Raw genomic sequence first — 10,513 nt, 5'->3', positions numbered from 1 at the left:
AATCACTGCCAAAGGTGCTTCAACAAAGTACTGGGAGTAAAAGGGTCTGATTACTTATGTAAATGTGATATTTCTTCTTTTTTTTTTTTTTACATTTGCAAACATTTCTAAGAACCTGTTTTTGCTTTGTCATTATGGGGTATTGTGTGTAGATTGATGAGAGGAAAAAACTATTTAATCAATTTTAGAATAAGGCTGTAATGTACTTTCCCAATGCACTTTTTTCCCAAAAGGTTGACAATGCAAGCAGAAACAAAACACAGCAGTGTAAAGGGCACTGAGGACTTTCGCAAAATAAAAGCCAATGTCAGAGAAGGAGCTCTCCACCTCAAATCAAAAATCAAATCAAATTTTATTTGTCACATACACATGGTTAGCAGATGTTAATGCGAGTGTAGCGAAATGCTTGTAATGCAGTAATAACCAACAAGTAATCTAACTAACAATTCCAAAACTACTGTCTTATACACACACAAGTGTAGGGGGATAAAGAATATGTACATAAAGATATATGAATGAGTGATGGTACAGAGCAGCATAGGCAAGATACAGTAGATGGTATCGAGTACAGTATATACATATGAGATGAGTATGTAAACAAAGTGGCATAGTTAAAGTGGCTAGTGATACATGTATTACATAAAGATGCAGTAGATGATATAGAGTACAGTATATACATATACATATGAGATGAATAATGTAGGGTATGTAAACATTATATTAGGTAGCATTGTTTAAAGTGGCTAGTGATATATTTTACATCATTTCCCATCAATTCCCATTATTAAAGTGGCTGGAGTTGAGTCAGTGTGTTGGCAGCAGCCACTCAATGTTAGTGGTGGCTGTTTAACAGTCTGATGGCCTTGAGATAGAAGCTGTTTTTCAGTCTCTCGGTCCCAGCTTTGATGCACCTGTACTGACCTCGCCTTCTGGATGATAGCGGGGTGAACAGGCAGTGGCTCGGGTAGTTGTTGTCCTTGATGATCTTTATGGCATTCCTGTAACATCGGGTGGTGTAGGTGTCCTGGAGGGCAGGTAGTTTGCCCCTGGTTGATTAATGTCCATGGCCATACACTCAATCATTGCTCCATAATAAAGTTGACATAAAACATGTTGAAACTGGATAAAATAATGTAGCGTATTCATGGTATGTTTAAACAGCTGATACGTTAAATCAAGGCAGTCTTGGAAGGCACTACAGCTAAATATATTGGAATGTGTTTCAATAAATGAATGTATTACTCAAACATTATCTTTGGCTAATCTTTTATTTGGGAGAAGGAATCTACGTCAATATAAGGACAACACAAACACACCACATTTCTGGTCCGGAGCATCATATCCAATTCTTGCAGCAAATAAAAAAGGGAACTGGTATAGGCTACAGCTGCAAACAATATGTTTATGAAAAAATGGTTTTCCTTTTCCTAGAATGGAATGAAAGAGACAGATGATTATCAACAGCCTCTCCTGGAACCTGGTATCCTGCTTTTCTGTGAACAGGTGTCTGAGTGGCACACACAGTGACACACTCACTCCCAGTCATGATTCAGTGCTTTAGACACAGCCTGGTCTCATAGATTAGACGTAACATAGTAAATGTAAATCTGGCAAACTGAAATGTGTATGATATGTTCCTTTTGATATGGTTACATAAGACAGATGGTTACTTAAGGCAAAAACGAAAGTAGGGTTGGGCTGGATGGGTGGGCATATAACGCGAATGTCTAGCAACCCAAAGGTTGGGAGTTCGAATCTCATTATAGACAACTTTATCATTTGAACTAATTAGCTAATTTTCAACAACTTACTACTTTTTTAGCTACTTTGCAACTGCTTAGCATGTTAGCTAACCCTTCACCTAAGCTTAATTCGTAACATACTGTACAGTGGCAAGAAAAAAAAGTATGTGAACCCTTTGGAATTACCTGGACTGCATAAATTAGTCATACAATTTGATCTGATCTTCATCTTAGTCACACCAATAGACAAACACAGTGTGCTTAAACTAATAACACACAAATTATTGTATTTTTCTTGTATATATTGAATACATAATTTAAACATTCACAGTGTAGGTTGGTAAAGTATGTGAACCCCTAGGCTAATGACTTTTCCAAAAGCTAATTGGAGTCAGGAGTCAGCTAACCTGGAGTCCAATCAATGAGACGAGATTGCAGATGTTGGTTAGAGCTGCCCTGCCCTATAAAAAAAACCTCACAAAATGTGAGTTTGTTATTCACAAGAAGCATTGCCTGATGTGAAACATGCCTCAAACAAGAGATCTCAGAAGACATAAGAAAATAATTGTTGACTTGCATAAAGCTGGAAAGGGTTACAAAAGTATCTCTAAAAGCCTAATTGTTCATAGTCCACAGTAATACAGTGTCTATAAATGGAGAATGTTCAGCACTGTTGCTACTCTCCCTACGAGTGGCCGTCCTGCAAATATGACTGCAAGAGCACAGTGCAGAATGCTCAATGAGGTTAAGGAGAATCCTAGAGTGTCAGCTAAAGACTTACAGAACTCTCTGGAACATGCTAACATCTATGTTGACCAGTCTACGATACGTAAAACACTAAACAAGAATGGTGTTCATGGGAGGACACAATGGAAGAAGCCACTGCTGTCCCAAAAAAACATTGCCAAGTTTATCAAGACATTTTGCAGGAGTATGTAAGGCTATCTGTCCGCCTATTGAAGCTCAACAGAAGTTGGGTGATGCAACAGGACAACATCCCAAAACACAGAAGTAAATCAACAACAGAATGGCTTCAACAGAAGAAAATACATTTTCTGGAGTGGCCCAGTCAGTCTGGACCTCAACCCGATTTAAAATGCTGTGGCATGCCCTTGAGAACTGAAACAGTTTTGTAAAGATGAATGGTCCAAAATTCCTCCTGACTTTTGTGCAGGTCTGATCCACAACTACAGAAAACATTTGCTTGAGTTTATTGCTGCCAAAGGAGGATTAACCAGTTATTAAATGCAAAGGTTCACATACTCTTTCCAACCTACACTGTGAATGTTTACACGGTGTGTTCAATAAAGACATGAAAACATTGCTTGTGTTTTATTAGTTTAAGCGGACTGTGTTTGTCTATTGTTGTGACTTAGATAAAGATCAGATACAATTTTATGACCAATTTATGCAGAAATCCAGGTCATTCCAAAGGGTTCACATACTTTTTCTTGCCACTGTATATTTAGCAAATTCGTAACATATAATACAAATTGTAATTCGTAACATATCATACGAAGTGGGTGATGTACAGCCACAAAGTAATACATATCATACAAAACATAAGATATCATACTAAATGGAGTGTCTCAGATTTACGTACAGAATAATATGGAATGCTCTGAGACCAGGTTGAGACACAGGATTGCAGACTGCTTCTAAATGGGAGTTTATGATGGCCAAGCTCCTTGTTTTACTTGGTGAGTCTCTCACCCCTCACTGAGCTATTTTAATACTTGTTATGATATATAAATAGCTCTAACAGCCTTTAAGTAAAACAAATCATGAGGAAGGTATGAGGCTGAGGAATTATTTTTCACCTCAGAAGGGTAAAGAAATATGCTGGAGGAAGAATATCTAACCCTCACCCCAACTGGTTGGTCTCTCCTCTTGATAGAAGGATCTAGGACGTACGCCAGAAACACTAAAAATAAAGAAGAAAATAGTTTAATCCCTGTCAAAAACATGCCAAAGCTAGGGAGCGATTAAGGCTGCTTCCCAAAAATAACATTTCAGAGGGAGACAATAATTACATTTATTCCATGAAACATTTTCCCCATTCATTTGAGACACTTTCTTAGGTTGGTTATGAAAATGGATTTCTTGTTTTTGGTTCCTATCGTTTTACGTGGTAGCTTTGCCACTGTGGAATTCCTCTTGCCAGAGATAATAAGGTAGCTTTGTCTGAATGTGAGGTGGGAAAATGGTGGGTGTAGATAAAAAGTCCACTGTTCTCACTGTTTATGTAGAAAAGTCAAATAATCTGAGGACCTGAGCAGAGCTGTTATCGAGTGTAAAGCTTTGTGAACCCCTCCTGTCACTTAGTGCTTGACAAAGCAGGCAGAAGCATACTGGTAACACATAGGCTGCACCAGCTCGCCTACTCGACTTACAGTAGAATAGTAGTAGCCCTATCTAGAACAATAGGCCTACTTCTAAATCAAATAAATGATCAATTAGTTGTCTGATTAGGTAAAACCCTTCCAGGAAAATAGTACATTTTCCCCTTAAATTCCTCATCTCTTTAGCTCTGCTCATTATTGGTCAGCAGTCCACATTTTGCTGGGAAGGTGAAATACGTGTTTTGATGTTGATACCTTATTCTTTTACTGTCAATGGTCTATAAAGATTTAACCTATGCAAATGTTTGATAAATGAGCTTTCCTGTTTGGATACTAATTTAGAACAATGACAACAAATGACAACTTTTGAAAGTAATAGAGAAGTTATGTTCAGTTCAGATATTGGCCAAAAAAAGTGGTATTCCAATTTTAGCTGAAATTAAAATCAATCTGCATTATGTCAGTCTTCCCATGATGACTGTAGGCCCACAAACTGTTATTGTTGCTCATTGTGTCTTCATCATCACTTGTATTAAATTGTACTTTTCTATTATTTCTCTATTTTCTTTCCCTCTGCACTGTTAGTCTACACCTGTTGTTTACGAAGCATGTGAGGAATAACATTTGATTTGAAAAGGTTTAGGTGGGCTGAAGGGTGTAACACTATGTTGCACATGGGGGGTCCAGGTCAATGGGTTCCTGATAATTTAGTCAATATATCCCAACCACAACAGGAATACCAATCATTTCTGTATTACTTTAAAACTGTTGGTCAGTTCAGAAAGTAACCACCGCTTGGCAATTTGAGAAAGTCAGTTCTGGGGTGCGTTCAGTTCGATTGAACATTTGCTACGTTGCATAACGGGTTGTAGTGAACGACATGATTCTCCAAAAACATTCTTCAATGTTCTTGAACAGACTTTGGTGGGTGTGGCAGGTGTGACTTGAAGCAATGACTGACATATTTGAATGGCAGCGGTGCATTTTGAACCCACAACCCAACCCCTCCCCGTTTTTCAACTGGTTGTTCAGAACAGCCCGGTTTCTGTTTAATTGAACGTTAAATTACATTTTTTTTTGTACTGAACGCAGCTCTGGTTACTTTTCTACTCCAAAATGTATGAAAATATAATTTTCCCCTCCAAAAAGGAGCCTAAAAACATATTGGTCCATATTATCAGGCTGGTGTGTTATTAAGCATGATCACATATAGCCCAACTGATGCGACATATTGTCTATAAATAAATAGGTTGAAGCATGGGATTGCCCATCTGTTTTTATGGTAATCATTAGCTAGATCAGTGCTTCCCAAACCTTTTCTGTCATGAACCCCTTTCATCACAGGGGAACATCATATGCCCCCTAACCTCCCCACAAAAATACAGTATAACAACACTCACAAAATGTGGGGTTCAACAAGGATTCTTCTAAGATCCTCAAAGTTCCTTGAAGAAGCTTACAACTCTTGCCTCTGAAAAATAATATTCTTCCAAGAACTCCATAGGAGATGGGGTTAATTGAGGAACCTCTTTAGTTCTTCTGGGTTCTTGCAGGAACCTAACTGCCTAACTGAAAAGTTTTGATTTGAATTTGAGATGACAACATGTATATGCACTTTACTGAAAAATGTAAAGATCTCAATTTAAGATAAGGTGATCTTAAGATGTAAATGTATATTGCTTTATGATGATACCATCTATCTTTTCATATTTGTGCAAATGGTTGTGTTGTTTGACATGTTTTCTCTTTTAAAAAATATTTCTAAAAACAGGAAATGGACACAATTCAATGTATATCAATCAACAAAGAGGTAAGAATAGTTCCGAATATGTTAAAGGCCATAGCTCACTTTCATAGGTGTTTGTGTCTGCAGGTATACTGACGAGGAGTTACACAAAGGTATGTAGCCTAGAATTGCCATTGGTTTGCCTCAAAATGCTATGCAGATTACATTTATCATCTACAGTTAGTTGTAATTAATGGTTCCTCTAAAACCTTATAGGACACAGTCACAGCAGCCTTCGACCTCTTCAATGAAGATCTGATAGGCCTCTACATTATGGACAAGGTATGTGTATGAAAACTGTTGTCAAAAGTGAACAGTTTTTTCATTGACGGTTACCACAAAACCCAAGATATGAATACTGTTGTGTGCACATTTTGTTAACCATCTGAATAATTATTATTTATTGTATACAGACTTCACCCTTCCTACAGAATCCTTATGGCTATAGATATCCTACAGAGGACATCAACACACCAGAGGATATACTGTACCCATTGGACTTGGGGTTATGCTGGGAGTTTACCTCATATTTAGATTTTTCAATTCTGTTTTGCCACAAAAATCATAACAAACACTGACAACTAAAAGATAGTGTTATTGTTGTTATTGTTATGCTGATTATTATTATGAATAATACCCAAAGGGTTATTTAAATAACTTATAGGGGTTCCCCCAGTTTAAATGTATTAAAGAACCCCTAAAGGATCCTCCAGGAACCTTTCCTTTTTAAGAGTGAATACATTTCACTCACCAAGAACTAGTACATACAAACACCAGTACCTGGTTATCCTTCCATATTGAAATCAAGAACAAAAAAATTATGAAGATGAAATAAACCAGTTTACTGCTGTGCAATGTCACATACATCCCTATTAATGAAGATGAGGATGGGCCAATTTCTTTTGTAGATTTTCTCAATTGATATAAAATGTAAAGATGGTTCTGGAAGTATTTTTATGGTGATTTTTAGGTTGCATAAACATCATGAGTGCTTGCTCTCCACAATTTTGGCAGTCAAATTTGTTTTCTAAACAAGTTTGTTTTCTAAGCATGCTCCCTCTGACTGGGGAGAGAAACAGGCTTGCTTGCAAAGCCACTACACAACACAACACTAAACAATACATTTCTCTAAAGCAGGTTATAGGCTACAGTAGAAGTCAGGACAGTAGACAAAATTAAGAGGAGTAAATAGACCAAATTATTAGGGTGAGAAAAAAGGGATACTAACATCTTACTACACAACATACACTTAGAATTACTTTCTTAGCTATAGTATATATACAGTGCCTTGCGAAAGTATTCGGCCCTCTTGAACTTTGCGACCTTTTGCCACATTTCAGGCTTCAAACATAAAGATATAAAGCTGTATTTTTTTGTGAAGAATCAACAACAAGTGGGACACAATCATGAAGTGGAACGACATTTATTGGATATTTAAAACTTTTTTAACAAATCAAAAACTGAAAAATTGGGCGTGCAAAATTATTCAGCCCCTTTACTTTCAGTGCAGCAAACGCTCTCCAGAAGTTCAGTGAGGATCTCTGAATGATCCAATGTTGACCTAAATGCCTAATGATGATAAATACAATCCACCTGTGTGTAATCAAGTCTCTGTATAAATGCACCTGCACTGTGATAGTCTCAGAGGTCCGTTAAAAGCGCAGAGAGCATCATGAAGAACAAGGAACACACCAGGCAGGTCCGAGATACTGTTGTGAAGAAGTTTAAAGCCGGATTTGGATACAAAAAGATTTCCCAAGCTTTAAACATCCCAAGGAGCACTGTGCAAGCGATACTATTGAAATGGAAGGAGTATCAGACCACTGCAAATCTACCAAGACCTGGCCGTCCCTCTAAACTTTCAGCTCATACAAGGAGAAGACTGATCAGAGATGCAGCCAAGAGGCCCATGATCACTCTGGATGAACTGCAGAGATCTACAGCTGGGTGGGAGACTCTGTCCATAGGACAACAATCAGTCGTATATTGCACAAATCTGGCCTTTATGGAAGTGGCAAGAAGAAAGCCATTTCTTAAAGATATCCATACAAAGTGTTGTTTAAACTTTGCCCACAAGCCACCTGGGAGACACACCAAACATGTGGAAGAAGGTGCTCTGGTCAGATGAAACCAAAATTGAACTTTTTGGCAACAATGCAAAACGTTATGTTTGGCGTAAAAGCAACACAGCTCATCACCCTGAACACATCCCCACTGTCAAACATGGTGGTGGCAGCATCATGGTTTGGGCCTACTTTCCTTCAGCAGGGACAGGGAAGATGGTTCAAATTGATGGGAAGATGGATGGAGCCAAATACAGGACCATTCTGGAAGACAACCTGATGGAGTCTGCAAAAGACCTGAGACTGGGACAGAGATTTGTCTTCCAACAAGACAATGATCCAAAACATAAAGCAAAATCTACAATGGAATGGTTAAAAAAATAAACATATCCAGGTGTTAGAATGGCCAAGTCCAAGCCCAGACCTGAATCCAATCGAGAATCTGTGGAAAGAACTGAAAACTGCTGTTCACAAATGCTCTCCATCCAACCTCACTGAGCTCGAGCTGTTTTGCAAGGAGGAATGGGAAAAAAATTCAGTCTCTCTATGTGCAAAACTGATAGAGGCATACCCCAAGCGACTTACAGCTGTAATCGCAGCAAAAGGTGGCGCTACAAAGTATTAACTTAAGGGGGCTGAATAATTTTACACGCCCAATTTTTCAGTTTTTGATTTGTTAAAAAAGTTTGAAATATCCAATAAATGTCGTTCCACTTCATGATTGTGTCCCACTTGTTGTTGATTCTTCACCAAAAAATACAGTTTTATATCTTTATGTTTGAAGCCTGAAATGTGGCAAAAGGTCGCAAAGTTCAAGGGGGCCGAATACTTTCGCAAGGCACTGTATCTCCCTGGCATATTATACCATTTATGAAGCAGTATACAATACATTTTGGGACTTACATTGTTGTGCTTGGCTCACTTGAACAGGTAGGTGGTGCGGCGGTCCTCCAAGTTAACAGTCGTTTTGAACACGGCACAAATCATGCCTCATTGACAGCATGACCAATGTTGAATGTTTATCATTTTAATCCCAGATTTGGGACCACACAGCCACTGATTCCTTCCAAACCACTTGTTGAATTTGCGATTTCCAACTTGTTGTATAATGTTTTATCTATAATTCCTCTTCATTATTTCTCTTCATTTGACAAGGATTAAAAAGGATTTACCAGTAGATTGTCGACTTGATTCATGATGACTAGCTAAGATTGTGAAAGTATGATGTTGACATGATCAGTCCAATCAAAGTGACTGTAGATATAACGTGATTTGATGTCATTTTATCTGTGGGCAATGACCTTGAGCCTTCTTGGATGGGCACTTCTATGGCAGCAGCTGAAGGGATATAATTTTCAAGGTCTGCTCTTACACTTGGCAGTGAGGTAAAGTCTCCATGAGTGACAGAACACTGAGCCAATCACGGTGCAGTGCTCTGTATTTTCTGCTGGCTTGCCCCACCACCACAGAAAGCACTGAGTTAAGCTGAAACATCTGCATTTTGGACCTGCCTTACTCAAGAAAAAAAGAAAAAAAGAGACCATGCTTCTTTCTATACGTCTTTACTAACTCAATGATATATATATTCTTTTTTACATTGTTTTCAAACTGATGTGACACCTATTAATGCCAAAATAACATGCAAAACAGGCAAGCCCCCCCAAAATGTGCCCACCTGCCCTGAATAACGGGTTGCCACTGCTTGAGCCTACTGCCTGAGGTTCAAATAGTCTTTCTCGAATTCTGTACCCTACTTGAAACTAGTTGTTTTAAAGTTTATAATACTACCAAAGTTGTCTTTGAACACACAACATTGAGTCCAATATGCCATAACAGTTACCAATTATCACTCCATTTGAGAAATTCCGCTCACACACGAGATGCGCATGTTCTCACTTGGCAATAGAAACTTTCTCCATTGGAAAAATATAATGTTCTATAGAATTCTTACTCGTTCTTATGAATGTACCATGCTAACTGTGACTGTGCTTTATTTGTCACAAGTTAGTTCACAGAAGTAAGGGTTTGTTAAGGAGAGAAAGACAGGAACTAATGCTCTGTTCTCGTTACAAGGTTTGCGCATTTTTTCCCTCTTAACAAACCACCGCCTCTGAGGACCGGGCCAAACCAAAAGCATAATTGGCGGCGGGGGGAATCTAATCATACAATTAGGAATTGTGTAGTGTCAAGCCACAGAAAGTCAGTAGCTGCGGTGGGAAAATAATTTCTAAGCCTTCAAATTAATCATGGTCATCATGACCCCCTTGTCCCCCCCAAGTTCTGCGCCTGGCTGGGCTGCTGCTTTGCACTACTTACCTGGCTACACATCCACATCGCTGCGGCCAAACGCCAACTTTCTTACTGCACGTCAAAGGCCCATTCTTGAAGCACTGCTCCCTCTGCTGTCTGGTGTAGTCTTAAAAAAACGAACAAAAGAACAAATTCTTATTTACAATGACGGTCAAACCTGGACGACGCTGGGCCAATTGTGAGCCGCCCTACGGGACTCCGAAATCACGGCCGGATGTGATACAGCCTGCTGTATGTTATATTGAACAATTTGGGTCTATTATTTTTGTC

The 10,513-nt window shown here is 38.6% G+C and overlaps 1 long non-coding RNA gene across 1 annotated transcript; it reads right to left on the bottom strand.

Annotated features, from left to right (window-relative positions):
* Positions 1 to 333: 333 nt before the first annotated feature.
* LOC127907251 (uncharacterized) lies at positions 334 to 10,351 on the bottom strand. Its single transcript, XR_008063897.1, has 3 exons — positions 10,250 to 10,351; positions 3,611 to 3,666; positions 334 to 1,427 (listed from the first exon to the last, which is right to left on the bottom strand). It is a non-coding gene; the product is annotated as an uncharacterized LOC127907251 (long non-coding RNA).
* Between the last annotated feature and the right edge of the window lie 162 nt (positions 10,352 to 10,513).

The sequence above is a fragment of the Oncorhynchus keta genome, chromosome 14, assembly GCF_023373465.1.
Source record: "Oncorhynchus keta strain PuntledgeMale-10-30-2019 chromosome 14, Oket_V2, whole genome shotgun sequence".
NCBI classification, from domain to species: domain Eukaryota; kingdom Metazoa; phylum Chordata; class Actinopteri; order Salmoniformes; family Salmonidae; genus Oncorhynchus; species Oncorhynchus keta.
The sequence above is the reverse complement of the archived record's forward strand: the minus strand, read 5'-3'. Positions and strand labels throughout refer to the sequence as shown.